The 11,127-nt window shown below is 45.7% G+C and overlaps 3 non-coding genes across 3 annotated transcripts; 2 read left to right on the top strand and 1 right to left on the bottom strand.

Annotated features, from left to right (window-relative positions):
• The first annotated feature begins 2,132 nt into the window (after window positions 1-2,132).
• Window positions 2,133-2,215, top strand: trnal-cag (transfer RNA leucine (anticodon CAG)). The gene has a single exon. It is a non-coding gene; the product is annotated as a tRNA-Leu (tRNA).
• Window positions 2,216-3,878: 1,663 nt separating this feature from the next.
• Window positions 3,879-3,960, top strand: trnal-aag (transfer RNA leucine (anticodon AAG)). Its single transcript has one exon. It is a non-coding gene; the product is annotated as a tRNA-Leu (tRNA).
• Window positions 3,961-7,991: 4,031 nt separating this feature from the next.
• Window positions 7,992-8,065, bottom strand: trnan-guu (transfer RNA asparagine (anticodon GUU)). Its single transcript has one exon. It is a non-coding gene; the product is annotated as a tRNA-Asn (tRNA).
• Window positions 8,066-11,127: the final 3,062 nt, after the last annotated feature.

An 11,127-nucleotide genomic window follows, 5' to 3' on the forward strand; every position in this document is an offset into this window, starting at 1 on the left:
TTGAGATCATTAGCAATTCTTCCGACATCACTGTCGCATTATTTTGAGGTTCGTAGCAACTCTTACTACATTACTGTCAGCATCACTTTGAGTTTATTAGCAACTATCACTACATTAATGTTAGCATCATTTTGAGTTCATTAGCAATTCTTCCCACATCACTGTAGCATTATTTTGAGGTTTTGAGGTACCTTTGTTTGTAACCGATCTGCTGACCAGCGAGACGCCACCACGCACGGCTGTCGGCTCCGTAAAGGAGGGAGAGGAATCGGAAAGGACGGAGAAGGGTCGGACCAGGTCTATTTCTAGGTGACCACTCACTATCGTCTGCCACACTGCCCCTCATGGTGGGGAGTGTAGCGCTATCCTGCCACAGTACATTTGTTTCATTCTTTTGCTCTTGCACTTTAATTAAAATGGACTTGACTTGAGAATGTTTTGTTTCAAAATATAGATGAATTCCCAGATTTATAGGTAGCATGAGTATGAAGTTGCACTTGCACCAGGTGGGAAAATGTCCTCTGCATTTGACTCTAACTATGTAGGAGCAGTGGTAGCAGTGTCAGCCTGGGGGCTTGGTCAAGATCAATGACAGGAGTAGCAGACAGGTAATATCCATAGCATGCTTGTTGTTTTAGAGGAGTAAGGGTACACTGTTGGTCTCTCACCTGATGCGCTGTCATCAGCACAAATGATCTGTTCCTAAACATCAAAATCTACCATCCCCCCGATTGTTTTTTACAACTGGAGTACTGGTTAACACTTTAGAAAGCCTTCATTCAGAGCTGTGAAGAACCTTGAACCTGATATCCCAGACATCAAAGTGGGCCACTAACTGGCCAGATGAAGCTATGCTAGGCTGCTGTACTCTGAAGAGCTAAAGTAGCAGCTTCTGAGAGGGATGCTAACCTGGATGTGTTCATCTCCTACTTTAATATGGCCCTTCAAATAAGAGCCCTGTGTCTCTGTCTCAAAGTTTTCAACCGTATTTGTTTGTTAAATTAAAACCAGACGACCACTGTGGTCCTTTTTACACGGTAAGTAAAGCACAGATGCCCTGGTGGACCTGTTGGCACCCTGGACTTTGAATCCAGTGACCTGAGTCCAAGTCTCCGTTCCAGCAGGTTTCCTGCAGCCTTCAGCAGAGCTGCCATGTTTCTCTGTAGAGAACTAAGTGATGCTCTCAGCAGGTTGAGGGCACCACCAACAAGTGAGGTATGAACCTCTGACTTCCTTCTTGTCAAACAGGAAACTCCTAATACCTCATTTGAGTAAAGTACTTCATATTCCTGACATCCAAGTAGTAGTGAAGTGGAGGAAGAAGGGAGGAGATCTCCAACAGGATCCTTCTTTTCTCTGTCCTCCTTGATCTCATGGATCACCACAGTCAAGGGGAGACCCAAGCTCCTGGATGGATCTGGCACTCAGGAACTGCTGAGTTTTCCAGTGGACTTTGTTCCATCCATGGTTCAGGAACAGGACTCCTCCTGGTTAACCTGGTATCTTTCCACCCAACTGTGGGTTCTTGGAGAATTTTTCATGTCGTGTCAAGAAATCAGGCTGGTGGGTTTTTCAATGAGAGAAATTCTGGTAACTTAATTAAGTGGCATATTTGTTGAAGCAGTAATTAACTGATAAATTAAGGAAGGCCTGGCCAGTCTTTGCTCCCAGGTCATACGATGGAGTTAGAAAGTCCTGAATAAATCTGGAGTTCCATGATTTCCTTGTGGTTCATGATCCTTTTGCCAATGTAGTCTGGAACAAGAGCAAGATGAACCTCCAAATAGCAACAGGTTGATTGCAGGTGATGTCAAGTGGTATTTAGAGGATCCTCCACCTTGTGTTTGGTTCCATGGTGGAATGGTGAGCCCTCTGGACTCTGGATCCAGTGATCCCAGTTCAAGTCTCAGAATGACCTTCCTGTCTGGAATGTGTCCCATGTAACAAACTGATCACGAGATGTTACGTGGTTCAAATGTTCTGGTTCATTTCTTACTGCCATGAACACAGACTGTGTGTTTAATGTTAACAATAAATGTAACAACTAAGGAGCCAGTAGCTCCTGTGGAAAAAATTCTACTTTGTCAGTGAATGAATTCATTTGATATTGAAGTCGGCAACTTTCAGTGTCTGTCAGGATGGCCGAGCGGTCTAAGGCGCTGCGTTCAGGTCGCAGTCTCTCCTGGAGGCGTGGGTTCGAATCCCACTTCTGACAAAGGACATTTTCTCCACATTCCTATGCATCCACAATGGTACATTCCAAACCCAGTTGAAGCTGCTCTCCACTGATGGGAGTGAGTGGTTGAACTGGCAGCAGAGGAGGCAAAGGAGCTTCCCTGTGACGGTCCAACATCGCCTGGTTTCCTCCAACATGGAGCAGCCACCAAACTCTAACTTCAATGTTGGATCAAAGTCTGCTGAAGAAATGTGTTTTCTTTCAATTCACATTTTGTCCATTAACTTCATAATCAGAGTCTCCATTTCATCACATGACTAAAGTCTGGGTTCTGTATTGGTGGTAAAATATCCTTCAATGCCCCTCACTAGTTTGCACACAGAAAAGCATATTTTACTGGTTTCAGATCTCTTAGCTTGTTCTCTCTCTTAAAGCAGCTGAGGCAGCTTTCATTGTGTGATTCATTTTAAAATATAAATATGGAACAGAACCATTGGAATCAGATGTCAGGACATTTGAAGGAATGTCAATCTCCTGTTGAAATGTTGCAGTGTGCAGCTGAGGCTCTCTGGCAGTGGCACAAGGAACCACAATGGCAGAACCTGGACCCTCCTGGAGGAGAACCACAGGTGAGGGCCTTCTTGGCTCCAGATTGATGGAAATCAAGTGTCTGAGGCTGTTAGCAGCCATGAAGTTGATCTGGTTGGCACTGGTATTTGTTCTTGCTGCAGCTCAGGAGTGATTCAGGAGAAGAGTTTCAGAACAGCCAAGGTTGGGGACTGGAATTTTAGAATTTCCCCTGGAACCAAACAACCTTGGAGGGTAAAACCTCCAATCCTAGCCAATCAGATGCAGCAGAAGAAGAAGCTGACATCTACCCTGACAGTCAGAGCATCAAGTCAAGGAAACATCACCATCTTGTAGTTCCAAACCTTCACCTGTCAGATTCAGCTACTTCTTATTGTAAACAACAAAAACAGAGTAAAAGTCTCTGGCAACATATTTGTTTCCTGTAGGGTTTCTTCATGTATGTGTGGTGTACCTGCTTTCCCAGAGGACTGCCATCTTTGTTCTGTGGGCTGACATGTTTTAGTGTCAGCACAGGTCATAGCGCTGAGACTGAACTCTCATTCTCCTCCAAGTAGTATTTCCACCTCACACTCCTGCAGATATTCAAGTGAACAGGGAACACAAATTTATGCTCAACTTCTCCTGTGTATTCATCCACAGTCACTAAACAACAACCAAACCAAACAAAAGGGGTTTGCTAGCATGGCGATCAGCTGTAGTTCACCATCTTATCCAGGTCACATGACTCAGGAGTAGTGTGGCCGTCTGGCAACCAAAGGGTGGCTGGTTTGATCCTCACTTTCTCCAGTGACCATGTCAAAGTGTCCTTGAGTGAGATACTGAACCCCTCAATACTTCTGATGAGTAGGTTGGCTCCTTGCATGGCAGCCTTCAGCATCAGTGTGTGAGTGTGTGAATGAGAGGACATTGTTCAGCTCCTTGAGTGCTGCTGAGGTAGAAAGGCTCTGTACAAACTGAGTCCTTTTACCATTTCTTTCCTGCTTCTAGCGGTGCTGTCGTCACTTCCTGTGACCGTGGAGGAAAGGGGTCCCCCTTCAGAATAAGTTTGATATCATTGTTACTTCCTCTTCAACATGCCTTTAGCAGACCAACTCAGAGAACAGCTCAGTGAGGTAGTGTGGCCGAGCGGTCTAAGGCGCTGGATTAAGGCTCCAGTCTCTGAGGAGGCGTGGGTTCAAATCCCACCACTGCCATCATGTCCCAGGTCACTGGAGAGGTGTGGCAGGTCTCTTACTGCCTCTCTCTTCCACTGAGGTCTTCAAACCTGTGACCAAAAGAAGAACCCTCCTCTGAGTCCACAGACCTGAGCATCGCTGCTCTGACTACCAGGTTACCTCCTGGTTATCAGGGTGAAGTCATGGGGAGGTAGTCAGTTGTTCCTTTGTTTTTTGACAGAGGCTTCATTGTGAATGAAATCATTTTAATTCTTTACTTGAAGTTTCACGCTGTTTCGACCGAAAAAGGCGAGTTCCTGGAGAAGATCTTCCAGGGGTCCAGGTTAAAGCGGTGCCCCAGCTGGCACCAGGCGCTGACCCAGGTCCTGCATGGGAGATACTGTCAGTTCTGTTCTGCCCTGCTCACAACCACAGGCTGGTGTTGAGGCCTGCAGCAACCAGGGCCCCAGTCACCAAGAGTATAAAGGCTGGTCATTGTGGCAGTGGGAGGAGTCAAAATGAAGACAGACCAATGTGAGCAGGACGTTCCTGGAGAAGTCAGAAGAACTTGACCATGTTTCCTACAGTACCCAGGAGGCCTGGTAGTTGTTGAAGGAAGCTCCAAAAGCAAAGAGCAGACAGCAGGATATCAAAAGAAAAGATCCAGACACTAAAACTACAAGTAGAAACAAGAAGAAATACTAAAAGCTTTGGAAAGATACTACAAGGTTGGATATACATTATTATATACACTACTATTCTCATTGACTCCTAAAGAGGGACAGGAAACATTAGAATGTGGATCAGATCAGCTGATTTCAGTGTTGAGTCCATCCCTCCATCCACTTTCTATTCTTATCCTTTAAGGGTCATGGGGGGGGGGGGGGGCGATCCCAGGTGACATTGTTCAAGAGGCAGGGTTCACCCTGGACAGGTCAGAATTCCTGATGATGTCATCAGGGCTTTGACAGTAACTAGAATTCTGTCTTTGATCTCAGGAGGACATGAAAGAAACACAACTGAGGAAAGTAGAAGAGAACATTCAGCTTCATTAGAAACACTTGAACTGTTGAACAGTAGAATTTGTTAGAAACAGTTTACAACACTGAGTGACAGGATTGAAGAGGGAAGGTTTTTCTACTTTAAATTTAATTCTAACTTTAAACTGGAGATGAACATTTTTAGTCGTTCATATTCTAACATACAGAGGAAGTCATGACATTCCCTTTTTTAAAAAAGAAAAAACATGTGAAGCTCCTCCCCCCAGCTCCAGATGGACAGACAGACATGAGAATGACAAGGAAGCAAAGAAGTGTTGTGCTCCTCTCCAGTGCTCTGGTGTTGTTGTGTTCTTCTCAGCTCCATCATGTAGACCTGCTGGCACTGGGCGCTGGTGGAAGTTTGCAGCTCTCACTGGAAAGTCCTGAGGCTCCTCCCACTCTGAAGCAGGCAGTTGCTCCCAGCCAGCCCTCACTTTCACTCTCTGGTGTAGGAGTGAAGAACAAAATCAGAATCAAGAACCATCACTCTTTCATTGGGGCTCCTTCCTCCTTGTTCTGATCCAGAAATTCAACAGCTTCTATCATTGATTTGACAGGAAATGTTGATGACACACTGGGATTTTTGTTCTCCTGCTGTCACTGTCAAGTGCAGCTTAACATGAGAGGTAGCAGGATCATTCATGTGTTCATGTTTCCAGCAGACAAGGAGGAAACCTGGGAGGACTTCAGTGACTTTGATCAGTGGTTCTCACTTCATCTTCTCAGTATGAAGTTCAAAGCGAGCTGGCCAGGAGTTGAACCTAGAATCTTCTGATCCGTAATCAGACTCGTTATCCATTGCGCCACTAGCCCTGTGAAGAAGCTGCTATGTTCATGTGTGCTTGCTTTTACAGAAAAGCCCAACAAGGTGGTGGCATTTTCAGGGGACACAATGGTGCAGTGGTCAGCACTGTGGCCTCACAGCAAGAAGGTTCAGCTCTCCTCCTATTTGGTTGCTAGGAACCTGAATCAGTCCTCAGTGGAGCCGTGCTGCTGAGGCTGAGTGAGGCTGAGTGAGGGACTGAGCAGGAGCCAGCAGGTCCAAGCAGGTTCAGGCAAACTCCCCTCGGTCCACCAACATCAAAGCAGAGGAACAGAGTTCATCTAACAAAATGGATTCATATCATCTCCTCTTGGAATGTTCTGGAACTACAAGTACACTTAAAATGGCTGACTTATGACAACAGAAGGAACTTTGAAGTAGATTTGATTTATTTAAGTCAGTGACAGTCATTTTTTCAAGAACTTAGTTCAGGTAACTTGATTGTTTTACTAAGATGAGCTTTAATGTTATACCATTGAAACAAGACCTTCATGTATTTATGATGACATCACCAATAGGAGCCTTCAGTCTGTCAGGGGGTAGAGTTCAGTCACCACCAATGACATCAGAGTCAGAGTTAGAGATCAAAGACAGACATTAAAGTCTCACATTAAAGTCTCTCTTATTAAAAAAATTAAAGTGTTATATCTTTGAAAATATACTGCAATACATGAAATATTATATTTCCATGGATGGTAACCTCATTCTTATATTCTTTAATATACTGCAATAGTAATGGACCCTCTATGACACTGTAGTGATGAATCTATCAAGGAGTACAAATGATTATAATCAGAGAATTTTGAAGTCAAGTTTGAGATCAGTTTGATCCTCTCTCTCTCTCTCTGTCTCTCTCTCTCTCTCTCTCCCTCTGTCTCTCTCTCCCCCCTCTCTCTCCCTGTCTCCCCCCTCTCTCCCTCTCTCTGTCTCCCCCCTCTCTCCCCCTCTCTCTGTCTACCCCCCTCTCCCTCTCTCTCTCTGTCTCCCCCCTCCCTCTATCTCTCTCTCTCCCTCTCTCTCTCTCTCTCTCTGTCTCCCCCCCCTCTCTCTCTCTCTCAGGAGCTTTTAAATGAATATTTTAATAAAACAGAACAGGAGACTGAAGAGTGATCACTCAAACCCACAGGCTGAATGGGACATCTCTTAAAAATATTGAACCACTGAGTAAAACCATAGAAGCGCTCCTGTCTAGTCGGTGCTAACAAGTTAGCTGTTGAGTGAGTCCAGCTGTGCTGTCTAGGAATCCTGGTCAAAAGCCTCCACACATCAAACAGCTGGTGTGTTGGTGGATCTGTGGATCCTGCTGGAAGAAGCAGGGTGGAGCTCTGAATGGTTCCTGTCTCAAAGAGCTTCTCTGTGCAGCTCCCATCAGCTCCTAAAAACAGGAAACCAGCAGATTCACTGTTGAACGGTGGCATTAAAATTTTTCCAAAGCTGTCCTGTCCACCATTTGTTGGTGCAAAGACATTTAAAAACACCAGTTGAACATTTTCCAAAGTTGCTCTCACCTTCTTTCAAACACCTGGAATGATTTCCTCCAAACCAAAAGAAACTGGTGAAAAAAACAACAACAAAAACCTCCTGGAGAATCAAACTCCACCGTCTGCTCCAACTGGACTTGGGACTTCAAATGACCTCCATTAAAAGCCTGCCTGCATCCCCATTCACTGACTGTTGTGCTGTGGGTCTCCTGGACAAACATGGCAGGATCCTCTTGATCTCCAGGAGTTTAAAAGAGCAGCTCTTTTAGAATGGGTTCTGGCTCCATTCAGGTTTAGAGAGCTGAGACTAAAATCACACATGAATGAAAGAGGGAACCCAACAAAACAAGTCAGCGTGAAAGAGGAGCAGATTTTAAAACTCCTCACCATTTCCACCTCCAGGAGTGAAGCCTCCCAGGACCCAAGAGGCTCCAGCTGGCAGAGCTCTCACTGGTTTCTCCACCACCTCGCTAACCTGAGCTGGAGCATCTGAGAACCAAACAGTGACCCCCTTCACTCCAGAGCCGACTCCACAAACTCTGAGCCCCCACTTTACCCACAGCCAGCAGGACTCCTCAACAGTGCATGACACACGACGACTAAATTTAACACTGAAGCGTCTCATCCAGAGATCTGTCACAGGCATCTGCTGTGGAGGGTCAATCTGTCCATCCACATTCAGATCATTAACACAGCGACTCCTAAGCACCAGCAGAGCCTGTTCATCGTCCCTGGGTGGGCTCGAACCACCAGCCTCTCGATTAACAGCCGAGCGCGCTGACCGATTGCGCCACAGAGACTCTGAGTCGCCTGCTTTTCATGAAGAGTTTTCAGGCTAAATTCAGTGTGTGAGGTCCACACTGCACATTTGAGGGACCATGAAGGACAGAGGAGAGTCTGACTGTCATGGTGAAAGCCTTCAGCACTAGAACTGAAACAGCCCCACCATCTTAACCCCCCCAGACCAAACAGGCTTCATCAGAAACAGACCCCCCTCCTAGAACATCCAGAGATCATCAGTCTGATTAATAGAACATGACAAACAATCAAGAACTTGTTATTGTTTGATCAGAAGCTGAAACAATGTTTCTATGTTTGTCTGTTCTGGTCTGAATGAAAGAGGAGGTTTTCTTGGTCATGTGACGTGGATGAGAGTTCAACTAGAACTTCCTGATTCAACAGGATTTGAGTTTGTTGGGATTTTGTCAAAGACACCAACCAAACCTCTGAGTGGTGCAGATGTCTGCTGCCTCCTCAGAGCAGACTGGAGCTCAGCCTCACTCACCTGTGGGAGCCCCAGCAGAGCCACGGTGTGATGGAGTTTCAGTTTAGGATCCAAGATGCTGGGTTTCATTGGTGTTTTGTGTTTTTAGGCCTCCTGGCACCATCAATGGTAGAGCAGAGTGGCGCAGAGGAAGCGTGCTGGGCCCAGAACCCAGAGGTCGATGGATCGAAACCATCCTCTGCTAAAAGAAGAAAAATAAAATGAACCAGTGTCTTTAGAAATGTGTGTCTGTTAAAAAGAGGTTCACAAGGATTTTGTCTTCCTCCACAATCACCAACCATTGTGAGAGTTAACAACAGTCTACTTTCTGACTGAAGCAAAAGTAGACTTCAAAAGGTTTTTCTGATTCAACATAGCAGCTAAATTTCCATTTCCATTTCCTGAACAGGACAGGTTAAAAAAAAGGGAATGTCATGACTTCCTCTGTATGTTAGAATATGAACGACTAAAAATGTTCATGCCCAGTTTTAAGTTAGAATTAAACTGAAAATACAAAACTCTCCCCTCTTCAGTCCTGTCACTCAGTGTTGTAAACTGTTTCAAACAAATTCTACTGTTCAACAGTTCAAGTGTTTCTAATGAAGCTGAATGTTCTCCTCTACTTTCCTCAATTGGGTTTCTTTCATGTCCTCCTGAGATCAAAGACAGAATTCTAGGTACAAATAAAGACACTATCAAAGCCCTGATGACATCATCATCAATTCTGTCTTTGATCTGTGTCTGTCCAGCCTGTCCTGAGTGGATCCAACAGTTTCCCATGGGTGACTCTGTCGTGGTCTCTCTCTCCTGCTGTCTCCAACTCTCAGAGTGCTTCTACTGGTTTCTCTCCATCGTCCCTGTTGCTAGGCAGAGCACTGGTGAGGACTGAGGCCAGTGATGTCATCACCTCCAGCTGAGACCTGCCAGGTGGTCCTGCTTCATTCAACTCTGCTGCCTCTGCCACTGCCCTGACTGGTGAGGCTGACAGCAGGTTCTCTCTCATCTAAACTCTCTGTTTACAATGGAGGCTGAAATCCTTGTGATTGGTGGTTCAATCATCAGGTCTGTTGAACTCCCAGGTGCCATCACCTGCTGTCTTCCTGGTGCCAAAGTTGTGGACATTATTGAACGTCTCCAGGACTCATCGACCTCCACCCCTCCTGCAGGTTCTCCCTGTCTCTGTGGTGGTTCTCTCTGGTACTCCAGCTTCCTCCCAAAGTCCAAAGACATCAAGAGGGTAGTGGTTACCTGGACACTCTAAATGACTGTGAGTGTGAATGGTTGTCTGTCTGTGTGTGTTGGTCCTGGGATGGACTGGTGACCCATCAAGGGTGAACCCAGGGCTGGACTGGCCACCTGGCCGATGCACATCTTTGGGCCGGCCCATAACTGTCATAATTTGTTTTTCAAAAGTGTATAGTTTTTAATCGACCGTAACGGTATCGGAGACGCGAAACGCGGCCCATTGGTTGATTTTCTTGAAGGACATTGGGCTCGTCCAATGAAATCTCTCAGCTCTCTCTCTTTCTCTTAGTCAAGCCATGCTGTTGCAATGGAAGTGGAGGAGTCAGATCAGACTATTTTAGTCGCCCTTCTTCCACACAGAGGACTGATTTTTTAAAGTTTCATCCTCAACAAGATTCCATAAACCCTGTCGTCCAGAGGCTCTTCGTTAGAACGGACGGCACGACGTGGAAATGGCTGACTTATTGTGGTCAAAGTCATGCTTTGTTTTGTTTTGTTTGCCCTGCTTTTAGCAAGCCCAGTGATCCAAGTGTCTTCATTAGAGGCCTGACAGACTGGAGGCATGTGCACCAAAGAGTAGAGGAGCATGAGAGAGGCATGGCACAGAGGCAGTGTGCTGAGGCCTATTTTTGAAACTGCTCCAGAGCAAGACTGGCCACCTCCTTGAGGGAAGACAGCTGACAGGACACCGTGAGCAGGTTAAGAAGCAGGGCTGGACTGGGACCAAAAAATGGCCCTGGCATTTCTCATCCCTGGCAGCCCTCCATGGTTATTTACACGATATGTGTAAGCACACGCCATACCAGAGGATGTATGCGCACATTTTGAAGTTTCAAAAATTAAAATAAAGTGCAGTATTCTACATGGAAGACAGTAACCATGTTAAAAGAGTGATACTCTTTCACTACTCACAGAGACCTTCTTCTTCCACTACACGTTCCAACACCTGACGTCTCTTCTTCCCAGTCCAGCCCTGGAAAGAACGCGTCGAGTTTTGGAAATTCGTCTGCTTTTCTTCTCGGGAGTCTCTCTTTTTCAGCTCCTCCTTTCTCCTTCCTCTTACTGGGCAACATTCTTCATGGCTTCTGACTGCAAGGCGGCCGCTGAGTGGTGGCACTACAACTGGATGGGTCTGTTTCTCATTTTAACACAAAAACAAACTAACCGCTGTTTCTGCGTTTTTACCAGAAATATATATTTTGAAGTGCCTGCTCACACCGGCCCATCCGGCTACATCCACCAAACTTTACACACATAATATAATATAATAATATAATATAATAACCCTAAACACAAGCCCCAAAGCAGTAGTTGTTTTGTTTTTCTTCATAAAGGAGGTGCACAGTCATGACT

This window comes from Aulostomus chinensis, chromosome 1 (genome assembly GCF_037954235.1).
Source record: "Aulostomus chinensis isolate RoL2024-O1b breed Wild chromosome 1, RoL_Achi_v1.0, whole genome shotgun sequence".
In the NCBI taxonomy this organism is placed as follows: Eukaryota; Metazoa; Chordata; class Actinopteri; order Syngnathiformes; family Aulostomidae; genus Aulostomus; species Aulostomus chinensis.